The sequence below is a fragment of the Capsicum annuum genome, chromosome 11, assembly GCF_002878395.1.
Source record: "Capsicum annuum cultivar UCD-10X-F1 chromosome 11, UCD10Xv1.1, whole genome shotgun sequence".
Classification (NCBI taxonomy): Eukaryota; Viridiplantae; Streptophyta; class Magnoliopsida; order Solanales; family Solanaceae; genus Capsicum; species Capsicum annuum.
Genome location: NC_061121.1, coordinates 10781183 through 10802762, shown reverse-complemented (window position 1 = coordinate 10802762; position 21580 = coordinate 10781183). Strand labels below are relative to the sequence as shown.

At 36.5% G+C, this 21580-nt stretch overlaps 1 pseudogene; it reads right to left on the bottom strand.

The window, feature by feature from the left end:
- The window catches only part of LOC107846741, a 48687-nt pseudogene extending 44289 nt beyond the window's left edge, over window positions 1-4398 (bottom strand).
- Window positions 4399-21580: the final 17182 nt, after the last annotated feature.

Sequence of the window (21580 nt, the reverse complement as noted above, 5' to 3'; positions counted from 1 at the left end):
GATACCATGATGCATACTTTTTTAAGATAATATAGAATACTTTATTTCAAATCATAGTTGGGGATACTTCTAATCTCGATGAAACACTTAAACTTATGCCCAAGGTTTTTAGAGTAGTCCCACATACCTTATGTTCTTTAATTTGAAGAAATAAACCCTAGCCTTGACTCCTTTCTTGAAGATCTTGGCTTTGAAGATGAATTCTTGATCTATGGAAGGGAAGTTAGGGTTTTGTATAGAGAGATTTCGAGTGGTTTGGGGCATAATATGCCCTAAAGACGTATTAATTTCATGTTATGAAGGAGTTTGGTAGAGGGTAATAGACAAAAATACCCCTCCTAACATGGAATTTACAAGAAAACGCAAACTGGGCGTTAAACGACGCGACACGTCGATATCACATCAGATCACTGCTTCATTGATGCGATAATAAATATGTCGCATCGACTTCGCATTGGTTCACTACTTATCCGATGCGATAATCGATGCGGCGCACCAACTTTGTGTTGGGCCACTACTTCCAACATCCAAACACGCTCCGTTCTTTGCCCAAAAAATCTAAAACTTATCCAAACCACCCTCTTTCCATCCCCGATCATGAATCAACTTTAAAAACTAAGTCTTAAGGTCGAAAATATCGATTTAGAGACAATCCAAGCTTGAGAGCTAAAAATAAAGCCAAGTCATTCTTGACACCTAGAAAGATTTCTAGTTCCTAGCCTCTCAAATATGCTACTAGGTGAGATACAACGCTGAAAATTTTGCGAGGTTTTAAATTATCCCCCCCTTGGGATCATTCGTCCCTGAATGATGGCACGGAATACAGCTAGGCACGATTAGTCTTACTGAAAAGAAAATTAAAAGAATAGGGGAAGGATTGTACCTTCTATATCATCATCCACCGGATCAAAGAGATTGGGTATCTTGCACGCATATCGTTCTCCGACTCCCATGTAGCTTCCTCAACCTTTTGGTTCTTCCACAACACTTTAACTGAAGTTATTTCCTTGCTTCTCAACTTCCATACTTGGCAATCCAGAATAGCAACAGGTTCTTGCTCATATGACAAAGAGTCCTTCACATTGATTTCCTATATAGGTAACACCAAGGAATGGTCTCTAATACACTTTTTTAACATAGACACGTGGAACACGGGATGTATAGAACCCAAACTCGTGGGAAAATCTACTTCATAGTCAACCCAATCTATCTTTCTCATAACCTGGTATGGTCCTATATAACGAGGACTAAGCTTTCCCTTCTTTCCAAAATACATGATACCTTTCATAGGAGAGACTTTGAGAAATACCCAATTACCAACCTCAAATTCCAACTCTCTTCTCCTAACATCGGCATAGGACTTCTGACGACTCTGAGCTATCCTGTGTCATTCTTTAATGATTTTTACCTTCTCCATTTCCTGATGAACAAGTTCAGTCCTAAACAATTGGGTTTTACCCACTTTATACCACCCGATTGGTGATATACATCTCCTCCCATAGAGTGCTTCAAAGGGACCCATCTTAATGCTGGAATGGTAGTTATTATTGTAGACGAATTCTATCAATGGTAAATAATCTACCCAACTACCTTTGAAGTCAATTACACAGGCCCTCAACATATCCTCAAGGGTCTGAATGGTGCGCTTAGCTTGCCCATCGGTTTGAGGGTAGAATGCAGTACTCAAGTTCACTTGGGTACCTAAATCCCTCTGAAAAGATCGCCAAAACTGCGAAGGGAATTGCATACCTCGATCGGATATAATGGATACCATTGCCCCATGCAAACGAACTATTTTCTCAATGTACAACTTGTCATAATCATCTCTCGAATAATTCGTCCTCACAGGAAAAAAGTGAGTTGACTTGGTCATTCGGTCCACAATCACCCAAAGGGAATTGTATTGGTTTTGGGACCTCGAAAGCCCTGTGATAAAATACATACTGATCATTTCCCACTTCCATATTGGAAAGGCTATCTCTTGGGAAGTACCACCTGGTCTCAAATGTTCCACTTTTACTTGTTGACAATTCATACACTTGGAAACAAAATCAACAACATCATGTTTCATATTATTCCACCAATATATAGTTTTAAGATCATGACACATTTTAGGAGAGCCTAGGTGAACAACATACCTCGAAGTGTAAGCTTTATCGAGGATCCTCTCTCGCAAACCATCCACATTCGGTACACACAACCTACCTTGATACCTCAAAATACCATCACCGACAATTTCAAATGCCATCACCTTCTGTTAACCCACATCTATCTTAATTTGCAACAGGATGGGTGCTTCGTCCTGCTTTTCCTTTGCTTTAGTACATAGGTAAGATTTAGCCATTTCATGAATTATAACTCCTCCATCTTCGGAATCCAACAGTTGACCCCTAGATTTGCTAGCCGGTGAATATATTTCACCATTTTCCTTCTTCCTTCCTCAACATGAGCAAGACTGCCCATTGATAACCTAATAATGGCGTCAGTCACCACATTTTCCTTGTTTGAATAATAGTGCAGGCTCAAGTCATAATCCTTTAACAGTTTCAACCAAGGCCTCTGTCTGAGATTCAGTTCTTTCTGGGAGAAAACATACTGTAACTTTTGAGGTCAGTAAATATATCAACATGTACCCCATAAAGATAATGCCGCCAGATTTTAAGTACAAACACCACGACCGCTAACTCCAAGTCATGAGTGGGGAAATTTTGCTCGAGCACCTTCAACTTCCTAGACGCATATGCTACCACCTTACCATGCTGCATAAGTACACAACTAAGTCCCACCCGGGACGTATCACAGTACACAATGAAACCCTCTGTACCCTCATGAAGGGTCAAAACAGGTTCAGTAGTCAACTTATCTTTCAATTTTTTGAAACTATTCTCACAGGAGTCAGACCACACAAATTTCACCTTTTTCTTTGTCAACCTAGTAAGCGGTGCAACTATGGAAGAAAAACTTTCTACGAACCTTTTGTAATACCCCCCCAAACTCAAGAAGCTCTGAATGTCGGTTGGAGTCGTGGGTGTATGCCACTTTCTCACTGCCTCAATATTTTGGGGATCAACCTTAATCCCCTCACTAGACATAATATACCCCAAGAAAGCAATAACACTCAGCCAAAATTCACACTTGGAAAATTTTGCATATAATTTATGCACTTTGAGGATCTGAAGGATAATTCAGAGGTGACTGGCATGATCCTCCTCGCTCTTAGAGTAAACCAATTATCGTCAATGAAGACTAAGACAAACAGATCTAAAAACTGGTGGAACACCCTATTCATTAGGTCGATGAAAGTTGCAGGGCCGTTAGTCAATTCGAAAGACATAACTAAGAACTCATAATGATCATATCGGGTTCGAAAGGCTGTTTTGGAGATATCCGCCTCCCTAACCTTCAACTGATGAAACCCCAAACAAAGTTCTATCTTTGATAAACACTTAGCACCTTGAAGTTGGTCAAAAAGATCATCAATTCTAGGAAGACGATATTTGTTTTTAACAGTAACCTTATAAAGTTGACAATAGTCAATACATATACGGAGGGAACCGTCTTTCTTATGCATAAAGAGTACAGGTGCACCCTAAGGAGAAATACTAGGACGGTAAAACCCGTGTCAAGGAGATCTGCTTATTACTCTTTCAACTCTTTCAATTCTGGAAGAGCCATCCTATATGGTGGAATAGAAATAGGCTGGGTGTCTGGTAACAGATCAATACTAAAATCTATCTCTCTATCAGGTAGTATCCTTGGGGGATCATTAAGGAAGACTTCCGGAAATTCATTAATTAAAGGGATAGACTGAAGAGAAGGACTTTCAGTATTAGAATATTTTACCCAAATCAAATGATACAAATAACCTTTAGATATAAGTTTGCGGGCTCTGAGATAAGATATGAATTTCCCCTTAGGTGCTAAAGAGTTCCCCTCCCATTCTATCACAGGTTCATTCGGAAAGGAGAAAGTGACTTTTCGGGTTCTACAATCTAGTGTGGCCTAGTACGAATGGAGCCAATCCATCCCTAAAATGGTATCAAAATTGACCATATCCAGTTCTACAAGGTCTGCTATTGTATCACGTTTATAAATAGTCACCACATAGTCTTTGTACACTTTCCTAGCTACAACAGAGTCACCAACAAGAGTAGAAATAGAAAAAGGTTCTAGAATATTTTCAGGCTCAAAACCAAAACTGACTGCCACAAACGGGGTCACATAAGACAAAGTAGAACTGGGATCAAGCAACACATACACATCATGAGAGAAAATTTATAACGTACCCATGACTATATCTAGTGAAGCCTCTACATCTGGATGATTAGACAGAGCATACAATCGGTTGCAACCGCCTCTGGTAGCAGAAGTAGCACCCTTGGAAGGTGGTGGTGGCATCGTGCAGTTAGCTTGGGGCCTATCACCTCCCACATTTTCTCTAATAGTGGGGCAGTCCTTCTAGAAATGGACTAATTTACCACAATTCTAACACACACGATCCCCATAGATACACATTCCTGAATGATTCTTCCCATAATTTTCGTAACGAGGATATGGTTTAAAAGGTGGAGCCACACTCTCCTGGGAATGAGCACCCTGCACACCGAGCCCACTGCCAGTCTGAAAATTTTGAAATCAATGATCAACTGAAGGCCTAGGTGCGGGGACGCCGGCTGAAGATGGAGCATTACTCTAAAACTTTCACTGCACCCACTTGTTACCCCAATTATTTCCTCCCTGGTGCTAACTATTATTCTAATCTGTGGATCTGGCCCTCTTGGCCTGTGTATCTTTCTCCCTTACATATGTCACCCTTTTTTCTGCTCCTTCACCTGTTGCATATAAACATACAACTTAGAGAAATACATGTCTATGTTCAGCATCGCTTCTTTGCACTCCAACACCAAGTCATCTGAGAGACCAGATGCAAACTTCCTCGTAAGGGCCCTCATGTTACTTGCCAATTCCAGAGCATAACGGGATAACTAGTTGAATTTTAGGGTGTACTCTTTGATGCTCATCTTTCCCTATTTCAAATTCATAAATTCTTCAGCCTTGGACTCCTTCAATTCCAAGGGAAAGAAACACTCTAGAAAAGCTTCCATAAAATCGCCCCACACAGATGGTTCAGCATCACCACCCTTTGAATCCTCTCTCATTAGACCATTGATTTGTTATATTCTTTAGTTACTAGGCTCCCAACTCTATATTTTCAACCTCATTCGCGTGAATGACTCTGAAAACCTTCTCTAACTCATCAATGAACCCTTGAGGGTCCTCTTCAACCTTTGTGCTAGTGAAACTGGGTGGGTTAGTCTCATTAATTGACCAACTCGAGTAATTTTAGACGAACCACATCTGAACCCATATCTTCATAACGACAGGTCTGAGAGGCTACAAGTTGTATGATCATATATATGGTTATCTGAACTCAGAATTCAAAATATCCCTCTGAGGAGGCTGGGTATAATTAGCATGGGTCCTTGGAGCCTGAAGTAGACAGGTCGGGACTTGAGGAACTCCCAGAGTAAGGACAAATTCTAGGGTGTGAGCTCTGTTACGGGTTCGCATCCCATGTGTCGGACGAACCTCTTCTGCTTGGGCATTCTATTCGTTGATTCTACGGGGAGGCATAGAAATTTTCTAAGATACAAGAAATAATTGATTAGGGGACATACAAACTCTATGGCATGAACTAAGTCATGAAAGAAGTGAGATATCCCTAAAAGTCTTGTAGCCTTCTGCTTATAAGTGTGGAGCGCTACACACACATAAACAGGACTCTACCCGATGAGATTTTGAAGACACCCTGAGACCATAAATAGTGCTCTGATACCAAGTTTGTCATGACCCAAACAGAGGCCCTGGTTGTGATGGAAATCCAAAACCGTGAAGGCCCGAGCGCCCCTATTCTATTTGGTAATCATACACAATGTTCATACAAAATAAAGAAATGCAACAAATAACTAATAATCAGTAACATGGTCACTTAACTTAATTTCAAGATAACATACCCAACATGGAGTTCATGAATCCTAATAACACTTAACAACCGTCTGTGAAATCTCTAACAAACAGATAACCAACATCATATCAAGTCATATCTAAAACTGGGACAAGGCCCCCAGGAGACCATAACAGAAGAAACAATAGAAATCTGTATAGCAGGCCTTTCAAAATAAAGAAGGCTCACCAACTGCTATCTTCGATGCAAACTGGTTTACTGTTGAATGGGGCCACAGGATTGTTCCTCAAATCCTGAGATAAAGAGGGTCAATACATATGTACTGGTATATGAAATAACTCAAAATAACATGTTTTTAATACAAAATAATTGAGAGCATTTATCAAAACATTACAAATAATAGCATAAAACACATGGGCAATAGCTAAAATCTTCAAAGACTTCCCTTGAAAACATGACTCACGCTATATCTTAATTCTGGGATAGATGGTACACCCTACATTTCTACAATCTCATGGGCTATATGGAATTTGCCCTTAACTCGGCGGCCAAGCCCCCAATCCAACTATGCTGCATGAATTGGGGTCCAAATTTCTATTCTAGTATACCAGAGTCTCAAGGAATAGTATACATTAGCTAGCATTAGCCAATCATATCCCCCGAGTCGGCAAACTCGATTTCCAGCGATGAGTCTTACACTCAAATGCTTTATTTGGGTAACCATCTACCTCTCTTTAGGCCCAATTTTAGTTCTTTACAACTCATTCTCGATTTATTCAAAACATTCATCATTTATTTTGTTAAGGGCATACTATCACCGGGTATCGTCATACCCTGACTTGCAAGTCATATCATGACAAATTCACAGCCCTTCGCATTTAAAACATGCACATGACCACTCATGATTTACAATATCTCAATAGAGGTATTACTTTGAAGTCTCAAGAAAACTTAGACATTGTTCATCTATTTGCAAGATTCAAAATATGTAGTGATCATGTCAATTTAGTCAAACACATGCAAATCTTTCCTTTTTAAACAATAATGTAGTTGTAGCAAGAAACTCCCCCTCATCATGTATAAACCATGTCAAACACCATTATATTTAGAAAATCACTTTCAAATCTCTAAACGTGCATTCCAAATCATTCGTATTGAATATGTAAACTTTACTTCGCAACAAGAGAGGGAATTCATACACATGCTCTTGATAAATCTTACAAATTTTATGAAATCATTAAAATATATATATATATATATATATATATATATATATATATATATATATATATATATAGTTGTTACTTAATTTCCATGAAAAGTGATTCAAGACACATACTTTAATCAAAATGATACCATGATGCATACTCTTTGAAGATAATATAGAATACTTCATTTCAAATCATAGTTGGGGATACTTTTAATCTCGATGAAACACTTAAACTTATTCCTAAGGTTTTTAGAGTAGTCCCACATACCTTATGTTCTTTAATTTGAAGAAAGAAACCCTAGCCTTGACTCCTTTCTTAAAGATCTTGGCTTTGAAGATGAATTCTTGATCTATAGAAGGGAAGTTAGGGTTTTGTATAGAGAGATTTTGAGTGGTTTGGGGCATAATATGCCCTAAAGACATTTTTAATTCATGTTATGACGGAGTTTAGTTGAGGGTAATAGACTAAAATACCCCTTCTGGCATGAAATTTACAAGAAAACTCAAACTGAGCACCTGAGGCATTAACTGATGCAACGCATCAATATCACATTGGATTACTACTTCATTAACATGATAATCGATGCAGCGCATCGACTTCACATTGGTTCACTACTTTACCGAGGCAATAATCAATGTGGCGCGCCAACTTCGTGTCGGGCCACTGTTTTCAACATCCAAACACGCTTCGTCCTTTGTCCAAAAAAGTTAAAACTTCTCTGAACCACCCTCCTTCCATCTTCGATCATGAATCAACTTTAAAAACTAAGACTTAAGGTCAAAAAGATCGATTTAGAGACAATCCAAGTTTGAGAGCTAAAAATGAAGCTAACTCATTCTTGAAACCTAGAAATATGTCTAGTTCCTAGCCTCTTAAATATGCTACTAGGTGAGATACAACGCTAAAAATTTTGTAAGGTGTTACACAAACCAATAAATTATGATTAATTTCCCCTCAAAGTTGGTTCTGAGCCAAGAACTACATATTGTCCATCTAATAATTTTGATGTGTGGTATACGATTAATGAATATACCATGATGCCAAAAAATGGATTCCTCAAAGAAGATTAAGGATGTATATTATTTTTCCTAACATAAGGAGAGATTATAAGCAGCTATGAAGTATGTTAGAAATTATGTAACGACCTAGAAATTTGATGAAATATTTGAAATTTGTGATTTTATATTATTTTGTTATTTTATACCTCTCCATAGTTGTATTATGGTATTTTGGGGTGTAGGAGTGATTGAAATAATTTTTGATGCATTTTCGTATAATTTATGCGATATTGTGGTTTTTGATGGATTCGAGAGCCTTATTTTGGACTTATGTGGATATCTTTTGATCTGTACGATAGATGACCGAACGGACTATGCCAACATCTCTGGAATATCGATTTTAGGCTAGGTACACCTTTGGTTTGGGTCCCAGTGCACCCAAGCTCATTTCAACCTATTGGTCGAAAAATTAAAAAATTAAAAATATGAGTGTGGGACCCACATTTAATCAAAATGACCTCGGATGAAAAATACGACTTCGCAAGCAGATCCGTAATGTTGATTTTAGGGTGTTAGAATATTTGGTATGATTTTATGGCTTTAAAATCTCATTTTGATCCTCGGTTTGAAAAATTATGATTTCGGATTTTGGGGGTCAACTGTGTGAAAATGCTATTTTTTTGAAAATCTGATATCGTCATCACGTTTGAAATATTGAGCATAATTCTTTTACATGTATCGGACTCCGAACGAATCTCGGGCACACCATCGAAGTTTGATTGACCAAAAAATCTGATATTGCAAAAAAAATCTGTTATAAATAGCAGACTTTTCACCTCTTTTTGGCCAATTTTGCTCATTTTCATCTTGTCTCTTTAGAGTTAAATCCTAAAATAGTGTAGGGGCTTAAAAATAAAGTTTGTGAGAGCTTGGGAAGCTAGATTAACACTCATTTCTTGATTTTCTTGATTTTATTACAGATTTAAGGTAAGAATTCACCCTTTTCTCCGTAATTTCTTCATTAATTTCTCAAAAAAACCAAAAATCTTAGAGCTTAATTTTAAACCCCAATTTCACTTCTTTTCACTTGAATAATATTTTTATTTTATAATTACTAGCTTTTCATCAATTTAACCCTAAAACAACTTTGATCCTTATTTTATCCCGAATTTCAAATATTTTTACCTGGTAAAGCTTAAAAATACTTTTTCTTCAATTTGAACCTCATTTTTTACTCGATTTAACTTGGGTTTTCAACTGTAGATTTCTAAAAATATGGAAAACATGTTTTTGAAATAAATTTTTGATGTTATCCTATTTTTGAAAACTTATTCGGGGATCCATTTTGACTCCGAACCAAAATTAGACAATATGGGAATCGTTGGTTTTATTTTGACACGTATATTCTATATTTGATGTTTTTAGTAAAGTTTGAGATTGTTCATGAAAAGTAAGGTCGTGGGATCGAAGTGTAGCGGACCGATTTTGGCTTTTGAGGTCGGTTATGGCTTAACTCTTTCATACTAGGCACGTAGTAAATGATGATACAAAATACATGTTAAGGGTGAGATGCAATTATGTTTCATTCTTTCTGCATGTGAATTTATTTCATATGTTGTGTTCTGAGATATGTTTCGTTCTTTCTGCTTAGATGGAGTTTACTAGGTCCCATAAGAGTAGTGGTGTAGAGCCTTTACCCAAAGAATGAGCCTCGAGTTGTGGACGGACTTGAGAGAGGGGACGACCCCGTAGTACAGCCCCGTCTAAGAGAAGTGCTAGGGGACTCTCCCATGAGCCTCATTTTGAACAGGTTGGTGGTGCAGGTCCTACTCTAATTCTTTAAAGTTCATCTGCCCCAGTGTTGGAGATATTTTTGGAGTGTTTGCTGGCCCATTTAGAATGTTCTCCTTTAGTTATGCCGGGTGTTCCTCTAGTTCAGAGTGTGGATCCTTCTATTACACCTGCTTCTGGTTTTAGTACTCCTCAGACCTCGAGTCTTATTCCACCTTCAGTACCAACATCTGACTATGGGGTTTCAAGATTAGGAGCTCAGTCATCATCTATGTTTTTTCCTCAGATGGAACCATAACCTGTCAGATTTAATATGCCTCCTCTCATGGCTAGTACAATGATGTCTTCTAAGGATCAGAAGAGGTTTGAAAGGTTTACTCGGTTGAGTTATCCCAGATTTGATGGTTCAGTAGGCGAGGAAGCCTACAAGTTTCTGGTTGATTATCAAGAGAAGTTTTACAATTTGGGTTCGCTCGAGTCTTATGGAGTTACTTATACATCTTATCAGTTGAAAGATATGGAGAGGGATTGATGGAGGTCATTTTTTAGTCGTAGACCCCCTAATTCTCTCGGGATGGCTTGGGATCAGTTCGATGAGGCTTTTATTGAGAGATTTGTGCCTTTCAGTTTGAGAGATTGTATGCAAAAAGAGTTAGATCATTTAGAGCAAAGCTCCATGACAGTTGTTGAGTATGAGGCATGCTTCCATGCCATGTCTAGATATTCCTATGATCATATTTCCATTGATTCTGAAAAGATTTAAAAGTTTGTGAAGGGTTTAGATATCTCTCTTTAGTTGGCTACGTCTCAGATAGTTGTGCTTGGGGCTTATTTTTAGAGTATTACAGATCATGCTAAGATGACAGAGGGTATTCTTGGTGCATCTTAGGAAGGCTCCAAGAAGGTGCGACGTTTTGGTGAGTTCAGGAATTAGACCTCTCAAGACAGAGATTTTAGAGGTTCTCATAGATACTATAGTAGGCCAGTGCAGACGACTTTACAAAGTTCAAGTGGTGGATCTTATAGTTCAATAGTTCACGGTGGCCGTTCGAGCTCAGTTGTACCTTCTTCTGTTGAGACTGGTCGTAGAGGTTGCTATGTATGTGATGATATTGGATATATGGCTACGAACTATCCTCGCTGGATGGTTTGGGCTACTCTTATTCCAACTATGAGGAGTAAGGATACTACCAGAGGCATAGGTAGTGGAGCTCAAGGGGGTAGTTGTGGGGCTACTCAAGTAGTGGTAGGTCATGGGACCACCCAAGCAGTTGGTAGTCGTGGTCAGTGTTATGCTATACCAGCCAGACCTAAGGCAGAGGCTTCTGATACTATGATTACAGGCATCGTCCCCATTTGTTTCAGACCTACATCTGTATTATTTGATCCTGGATCGATTTTGTCCTATTCGTCTATTTATTTTGATTTAGGTTTTGATTTTATTAGTGAGCCTCTTGCCATGCCTATTCATGTATCTACCCTAGTAGATGATTCTTTAGCAGTGGATCAGGCGCTTCGATCTTGTGTTGTGACTTTTGCCAAGCATGAGACTTCGATAGATTTGCTTGTATTAGATATGGTCGATTTTGATGTTATTTTAGGCATGGATTGCTTGGCTGCTTATCATGTTGTCTTAGATTATTTTACTAAGACCGTGACATTAGCTTCATCGGGTGTGCAAAGGATAGCTCGAAAAAGTACACTTCATTCGGGTCTTAAGAGTATTATATCTTATGTTTAGGCTTGTAAATTGATTGAGAGGGGATGTTTATCTTACTTGGCCCATATTCCTGACAACGGTGTTATTTTGCCTCCTTTCTTAGATTTTGTTTGTGTTGTCCGTGAGTTTATGGATGTATTCCCTATGGACTTTCCTGGTATGCCTTCGGATTGAGATATTGATTTCAGTATTGATGTTGAGCCTGGCACTAAGCCCATTTTTATTCCTCCTTAAGGATAGCTCCAGCAGAGTTTAAGGAATTGAAGAATCAGTTACAGGAGTTATTAGATAACGGATTTATCCGACCTAGTATTTCTCTTTGGGATGCGCCTGTCTTGTTTATGAAGAAAAAGAATAGGTCTATACGGATATGTATTGATTATCGATAGTTGAATAAGGTGATGGTTAAGAAAACATATCATCTTCCTCGCATCGATGATTTATTTTATCAGCTTTAGGGAGTTGTGTTGTTTTCAAAGACTAATTTGAGGTTCGGTAATCACCAGTTAAGGATTAGAGATTTGGATATTCCAAAAATAATCTTTCGAACTTGATATGGTCATTATGAGTTCTTGGTCATGTCCTTTGGGTTGACCAATGCCCCTATCGCATTCATGGAGTTGATGAACCAGGTGTTTTAACCGTATCTTGACTCCTTTGTTATTGTATTTATTGATGATATCTTGGTGTATTCCAAAAGTGAGGTTGAGCATTAGGAGCATTAGCGGATTGTGCTTTAAAAATTGAGGGATGAGAAGTTGTATGCTAAGTTCTCTAAGTGCAAGTTTTGGTTGGAGTCTGTTTCTTTCTTAGGTCATGTGGTGACTAAGAAAGGTATTATGGATGATCCAGACAAGGTTTCAGCAGTTCATGATTGGTCTAGACCTACTTTGCCCATAGAGATTCAAAGTTTTATTGGCTTGGCTGGGTATTATCAGCGTTTTGTTGAGGGTTTTTCATCCATTGTAGCTCAATTGACCAAGTTTACCCAGAAGAATATTTCTTTCTGGTAGTCCGATGCTTGTGAGGCGAGCTTTCAAAAGCTCAAAGATTTATTGACTTCATCTCCTACATTGGCTTTGCCCAAGGAGAGCGTGGGCTTTACCGTCTTTTGTGGTGCTTCAGGTGTTGGGTTAGGTGTTGGGTTGATGCAGAAAGGCAAGGTAATTGCCTATGCATCTCGTCAGTTGAAGCCTCATGAGAGGAATTATCCTATCCATGATTTAGAATTGTGCGCAGTTGTGTTTGCCTTAAAGTTATGGAGGTACTAGTTGTATAGAGTCTGTTGTGAGATCTTCTTAGATCATTGTAGCCTTCAGTACTTATTCACCCATCGAGATCTTAATATGAGGAAGGGTCATTGGCTTGAGTTGCTTAAGTATTATGACTTTACTATTCTCTACCATCCTGGCAAGGCAAATATAGTTGCGGATGCCTTGATACGAAAGTCGACTAGCATGGGAAGCTTGGCGCATCTTTTGACCGAGGAGAAGCCTTTGGCCTTAGAGATTTAGTATTTGGCTAACTAGATGGTTAGGCTTAATATTTTGGCACCGGGACGTGTTTTGGCATTTGTGGATGCTAGATTTACTTTGATGGAGCAAATTCGAGCTCATCAGCTTAATGATGCCGGATTGAGGTCGATTCAAGATAAGGTATTAAGCGGGGAGTATAAGAAAGCCTCACTTGATTCAGATAGAGTTTTATGGATTGGAGGCCGAGTTTGTGTGCTGAGAGTGGGTGACTGGATTAGGTAGATCATGGAGGAGGCCCATTGTTCTAGATATTCTATCCATCCAGGTGTGATAAGATGTATCGTGATTTAAGGCAGCATTACTGGTGGGGTGGCACAAGGCGAGATGTATCGTATTTTATGGCTCGTTATCTATGTTTTTAGGAGGAGAAGGCCGAGTATATGAGGCCTGGTGGATTGCTTCAGAGGTAACCCATTCCAGAGTGGAAGTGGGAATGGATCACCATGGACTTTGTGACTGGTTTGCCTCATACATCTCATAGTTCTGACAGTGTTTGGGCCATCGTGGATTGATTGACCAATTCAGCTTATTTTATTCTGATTTAGGTCTCATTCAGTGCTGAGAGGTTAGCCCGTATCTACATTCGTGAGATTATGTGTCTGCATGGTGTCCCCGTGTCCATTATTTTAGATCGAGTTTCTGTATTCACATCTCACTTTTGGAAGACTTTTCAAGAGGAGTTGGGTACTCGGGTTGAGCTTAGCATAATGTTTCTCCCTCAAACTGATGGCCAGTCAGAGCAGACTATCCAGGTTTTAGAGGATATGTTTCGCACATGCGTGATGAATTTTGGTGGCCAGTGGGAGCAGTATTTGGCTTTAGCAGAGTTTACATATAATAATAGTAGCCATTTCAATATTGATATGGCTCCTTGTTAGGCGTTGTATGGTAGGCTTTGTCGCTCCTCGGTAGGTTAGTTCAATGTTTTAGAGGTGAGACCTCAAGGTACAAACTTGCTTCATAAGTCTTTGGAGACTTAGAGAGGCTCAGAGTAGATAGAAGTGCTATGTTGATCGTAGACTTCGTGCCTTGATATTTGGTGTTAGTGATCGTGTTTTTCTTTGATTTTCACCTATAAAAGGTGTGATAGGGTTTAGGAAGAAGGGCAAGCTTAGCCCTAGGTATATTAGTCCATTTGAGATTCTTCGGACTATTGGTGATGTGGCTTATGAGTTGGCTTTGCCCCTTGATATATCAGTTGTTCATCTTGTTTTTTATATTTCTATGCTTCATCGCTATATTCCGGATGAGTCTCATATTATTCGTTAGGAGTCAGTTCATCTAGATACGCAGTTGTCATTTGTTGAGGAGCCGATCTCCATTTTGGCTAAGGATGTTAGGCGGTTGCTCTCTAGAGTGATCCCTGTGGTTATGGTCCAGTGGCGACATCGACCTGTAGATAAAGTAACTTGGGAGGTCGAGTCTGATATGCATAGTTCTTATCCTTAGCTCTTCATTTATTTAGGTTTGCCTTAGTTCGAGGACAAACTAGATTTTTAGTGATGGATGATGTAACGACCTAAAATTTTGATGAAATATGTGAAATTTATGATTTTGTGTGATTTGACTATGTTACCCCTCTCCGTAGTTACATTATAGTATTTTTGGGGTATGGGAGTGATTGACATGATTTTTGATGCATTTTGGTATCATGCGATATTATGTTTTTGATGGCTTCGAGAGCCTTATTTTGGACTTATGTAGATATCTTTTGATCTGTGTGACGGATGGCTGAACGAACTATGCCGCAGCTCCTAAATATCAATTTTAGGCTAGGTAAACCTTTGGTTCGGGTCCTAGGGCACCCGAGATCATTTCGACCTATTGGTCGAAAAGTTGAAAAAATGAAAATATGAGGTAGTGGTATGGTCTGCGTACATTCAGCCCTCCCCAGACCCCACTTTGTGGGAATACACTAGGTAAATTGTCATTATTGTTATTGTTGGGTGTGGAACCCATATTAGGCCGAAACGACCTCGGATGAAAAATCCGACTTCGCCAGCAGATCCGGAATGCCAATTTTAGGGTGTTATCATGTGTGGTATGATTTTAGGTTTTTAAATCTCATTTTGACCCTTGGTTTGAAAAATTGTGATTTCAGATTTTGGGGGTCAAACTTTGTGAAAATGATATTTTTTTTGAAAATCTGATATCTCCACCGTATTTGAAACGTCGGATTTAGTATAGTTCCATAGTTCATTTGTATGTATCGGACTCTGAATGAATCCTGAACACCCTGTCGAAGTCTGATCTTCCAAAAAAGTTGATATTATAGAAAAATCCGTTATAAATAGCAGATTTTTCACCTTTTTTTAGCCCATTTTGTTCATTTTCATCTTGCCTCTTAGAGGTTAAATTCTAAAATAGTGAGGGAGCTTAAAAGTAAAGTTTGTGAGAGCTTGAGAAGCTAGATTAACACTCATTTCTTGGTTTTATTATAGATTTAAGATAAGAATTCACCAGTTTCTTAGTAATTTCTTGATTAATTTCTCAAAATCCCAAAATCTTAGGGCTTGATTTTAAACCCCGATTTCACTTCTTTTCACTTGAATAATTTTTTATCTTATAATTACTAGTTTTTCATCAATTTACCCTTAAAATAACTCTGATTCTTGATTTTAACCCAGATTTCAAAGATTTTTACCCGGTAAAGCTTAAAAATGGTTTTTCTTCAATTTGAACCTCATTTTTTTACTCGATTTGACTTAGGTTTTCAGCTTCAAATTTCTAAAAATTTGGGAAACATATTTTTGAAGTAAAGTTCTGATTTTGCCCTTCTTTTTTGAAAACCTATTTCGGGTGTCCATTTTGACCCCGAACCAAAAGTAGTCAATATGGGTGTCGTTGATTTTGTTTTGACATGTATATTCTATATTTGATATTTTAGTGAAGTTTGGAATCGTTCGTAAAAAGCAAGGTCGTGGGTTCGAAGTGTAGCAGACCAATTTCGACTTTTGAGGTAGGTTATGGCTGAACTCTTCCAGACTAGGTTGGTTAGTAAATAATGATACAAAATGCATGCTAATGGTGGAAAGTAATCATAAAAATGGCTATTTATATTTTGTGCTCATGTGGGGTCCTATATGTGATGTAATTATTGGAATTGAGTTATTATGTGATATGTATAACCGTGTGGGGTCCTATGGGATATTGATAGCCTTGAATACATGTGAATAATTGTATTGTGTTGTTAAGATGCTTAATATGGTACCATTAGTGTATTTTTATTATATTCATACTTTATTGACATATGAGATATGTGAAAATTTGTGGATGAAACTAAAATAATGAGTGGATATTGGCTCACGTGGTTCTGGAAATATATCATTATGGTTGATTGTGAAAATACTCATTGTGATTGGTAGTGAGCATTACATCCTCATATCATACTCATTAAGTAAACATTGGTACCACCTGGCAACATCTGAGAAATACTAGCAACACCTTTTTAAAACCCTCTCCAAGGGATGTGCCGAGTAGGAGATACTGTAACACCTTATAAAACATTTCCGAGGGATGTGTCGAAAAGGAGATATGAGATATGTGGATTGTATATGGGTTGACGAACCCCCTATGGGTCCTATGTCGGGAAACTTTAGCTCTGTAGGTGTATATGGGGATTGTGCGATGATCCTGGAGGTTTTGTGATGACCTCGTGCATCATAATCATCATTGCACTTACTTTATTGTGTTTATATTGTGTTGTGTTGTCGTATTGACTTGTCATATATGTAATTGTCTTATCTTCTTTCACTTATATTCGATGATCTTGTATATGCATGTCCCCTCTTGTTCTATTTATATGTGATATAGTGCATACTCATATTCTATCTTGGTGTGTATGTGATATATTAGAACTGTTTGTACAAGAGATGTGGGTTACTGTTGTAGGACATTTTCTGATTGCAAGTGACGTACCCTTAGTGTATGTTTTGTATGCTTTATTTACCACTTTCTTGGTCGGCCTATGATACCTACTGAGTACAAGTGAATCGTACTGATGCCTACTGCACCCTTTCGGCGCAGGTCCTAGCTCGAGTGTGCCTCAGTTTGCTTGACTCGGACAATTTTTGGAGCTTCCAAGGCAGCGGTTGAACATTCATGAGTCCAAAGTACACCTCTATCTTTCTATAGTAGTTATGTCTTTATTAGTATTCAAAAACAGATATTATTCTTTTGTGGCTATTTTTCTAGTGTATCTAACTTCTAGATTGTATTAGTAGTTCTTACACTATTGACACCTATTTTGGGCAGTATTGGTATTTTGGATAAGTTCTTTCTGCATTATTATGATTACTTATATGATTCGGCTTCATTCTAGAAGCCTTATCTTGGGATATTTCTAATTTTTTTTCTCTTTTTGTATCGGTTTGGGTGATAGGCTTAATTATCAAGGTACGCTGCGATATGTGTCATCATGACCTTCAGTTTTGGATCGTGACAAATTATCATCAGATCCTCATTTGTCGACTCGAATTTAATCTTATATTTAAGATGCAAGTGCTCCTATTGTGTGTCCCTAAAGGAAAAAGTCTATGCATACGTAAAACATGGTAGACCAATCAATTCTAAATGAAATAATTCTTGAAAAAGATAAGGATCAAATAATCATAATAAGAAGGCAATGTGTTCTTTAAGAGCCTACGACATAAAACTTCATAAAACCTTATGAGAGGTTCAGGTACCTGAAAATAATAAAGTGATGAGATCTCAAAATGTTATGTCACACTATGAATCGATATGAAATGATATATTATCAATATCATTGATACAATATTGGCACAATATTGTAAAAGATTACGAGGATCTGAATTCTACGTTTATTTAACCATGCTGAGTAGAAATATTTATCAAGTGATGTGAAAGGATGCATCTTGGTAAGTATAACACTTATTTGATTTGCTGTCCAGACACTTGAAGATGTCACATATGAAATGTTGAATATTGTCACTTGATAAAATTTATCTGGAAACTTTTTTAAGGATTCAAAATGTTTGAAGCATATAAAAGTTTCTGGGAAACTTTTTTATAATCCTTATATTGTCTAAGCTTATAGCTTGAAAATTATTGAAACTCTTGGAGAGTTTTCAAAAGCAACAGATTATTTGCTAAAATGAGAAATATACCAATTTGGATTGGTTATGAAGTACCATATCTTAGTGTAGTTCGTGATCTCATATATATTGCAAATACTACAAGGTTTGATATAGCCTTTTCGATAAATTTGTTAGTAAGGTATAGTTCTACTCCTACTAAGAGACATCGGAATGAGATCAAACACATATACGGTACCTAAAGAGACTATCTATATGTGCTTATTTTAATTATTACAGTCCCGATCTTATTGGTTATGCTGATGTTGGGTACTTATTTGACCCGCATAAATCTCGGTCCCAAACAGGTTACATGTTCATATGTGGATGTACTGCCATAGCTTGGAAATCTAGAAAGTAGTCTATCGTAGACACTTCATCGAACCATACTGAGATAATAGCTATTCATGAAGCAAATCAAGAATGTTTGTAGTTGAGGTCCATGATACATCTCATTTGAGAAAATGTGATTTGAAATGTAACAAAGTACCAACAATTTTATATGAAGATAATGCAACATGCATAACACAACTTAAGGAAGGATTCATAAAAGGAGGTAGAACGAAGCACATTTCGTCAAAGCTTTTGTACATACATGAGCTCCAAAAAATGGTGATATTAACGTGCAACAGATTCGTTCAAGTGATAATGCGGTTGATTTATTCACCAAGTCTCTTCCAACTGCAACATTCAAGAAAATGATGCACAAGATCGGGATACAAAGGTTCAAGGATGTTCTCAATAGGGGGAGTTAATACATATTGTACTCTTTTTTCCTTATGAGGTTTTGTGCCACTGAATTTTTCTTATAAGATTTTTGATGAGGCAGCCGAAATTCATATTATTAGAGATGTATACTCTTTTTCTTTCACTAAATTTTTTTTTCACTAATTTTTTTCTAATAAGGTTTTAGTGAGGCACATTATCTATCAATTAGACATTCAAGGGTGGTGTTATGAATGTATTTACATTATAGTGAATACCTATCAAGAATATAGATAAGATCTATCAAAATTTATTTGATATCTATTAGGATATGAAATATCTATCTTTTAGAGAGAAACTAGGAGGTTTTTTTTCCTATAAATAGAAGGTTTCCTTCATTGTAAAAGACCCCAGAAAAAACTCTCAAGAGTAATAATAATCACTCTCTCTTCTCTCTCTATTCTTGTTGTTATTACTTTATGTTTAATAACAAAAAAGTTATTTTTAGTTTTTTTTTTATCTTCCTTCTATCAGAAAAATTCAAAAACAACTCCAACTGTATTCATAGTGAAACACAACTTCAACTCCTACTTCAATTTAAAATCGAACTCTAATCTCAAAATTTTAATTTTTTATGATCAAACGCCCACTTTATCTTTGATATTTTTGGTTTACCATTTAGAAAAAAAAAAAAAAAGATCTACCTAACAAAGATTGTCATATTCGAAAGACTTCCTCTTGTCCTTTCATGCAACAAACCTAATTCAACCACACATTTATGTCAAATACAATTTAAAATTGATGTTTGGCCATAAGAATTTTAAATACAACTCCAAGTTGTATTTGAAAAGGTAAAAAAGAAAAAAAAAGTTATTTTCAGTTGTTTTTTTATCTTCCCTCTATTAGAAAAATTCAAAAACAACTCTAATTATATTAATAGATAAACACAACTTCAACTTCTACTTCAATTTAAACTCCAACTCTAATCTCAAAATTTTAAAATTTAATGACCAAACGTTCACTTTATCTTGATATTTTTAGTTTACCATTTAGGAAAAAAGAAAAGAAAGATCTACCTAACAAAGATGGTCATATTCGAAAGACTCGCTCTTGTCCTTTCTTGCGACAAACCTAATTCAACCACACACTTATGTCAAATACAATTTCAAGTCGATGTTTGGCCATAAAATACAACTCCAAGTTATATTTGAAAAAGTAAAATATAAGAAAAAGTTATTTTCAGTTTTTCTTTTTTTAATCTTCCTTCCATTGGAAAAATTCAAAAACAACTCCAATTATATTTATAGAAAAACACAACATTAACTCCTACTTCAATTCATACTCTAACTCTAATCTCAAAATTTTAAATTTTTATGATTAAATGTCCACTTTATCGTGATATTTTTAGTTCACCATTTAGGGAAAAAGAAAAGAAAGATCTACCTAACAAAGATTGTCATACTCAAAAGACTCCCTCTTGTCCTTTCATGTAACAAACCGAATTCAACCGCACACTTATGTCAAATACAATTCCAAGTTAATATTTGGCCATAAGAATTTTAAATATAACTTCAAGTTGTATTTGAAAAAGAAGAAAAAGTTATTTTAAGTTGTTTTTTATCTTCCCTCTATTAGAAAAATTCAAAAACAACTCTAATTATATCAATAAAGAAACACAACTTCAACTCCTACTTCAATTCAAACTCCAACTCTAATCTCAAAATGTTAAATTTTATGACCAAACATCCACTTTATCTTGATATTTTTAGTTTACCATTTAGGGAAAAAGAAAAGAAAGATCTACCTAACAAAGATTGTCATATTCGAAAGACTCCCTATTGTCCTTTCATCCAACAAACCTAATTCAACCACACACTTATGTCAAATACAATTTTAAGTTGATGTTTGGCCATAAGAATTTTAAATAATACAACTCTAAGTTGTATTTAAAAAGGTAAAAAATAAGAAAAAGTTATTTTTAGTTTTTTTTTTATCTTTCTTCTATCCGAAAAAATCAAAAAAAACTCCAATTATATTCATAGAGAAAAACAATATTAACTCCTACTTCAATTCAAACTCCAACTCTAATTGCAAAATTTTAAATTTGTATGACCAAAGGTCCACTTTATCTTGATATGTTTAGTTTACTATTTAGGAAAAAAGGAAAAGAAAGATCTACGTAACAAAGATTGTCATATTTGAAAAACTCCCTCTTGCCTTTTCAAGTAGCATAGATGTTTGAATTTAGATTGGATTGGATTAATTATGAGAAGACCGTTTAAAAACAGAGAAGCTTTTAAAAAAATTAAAGAATCTTTAATTAGTAATTATTCAGAATATATAAGTCTAAATAAAACAAAAGAAAACCACAAAGATTAGCCTACCTAATTACCTTAATATCTAGTATTGAAGCAAAATTAATAATCCATTTAAAATCTAGAAAAATGAGACACATACCACCTAATTATGATAAAATCCGATTTAGATATCCATCAAAATATTATAAACATGGTTTAAATGAATAAAGTACAAAAATACAAAGAACTAAAACAAATTATTTCT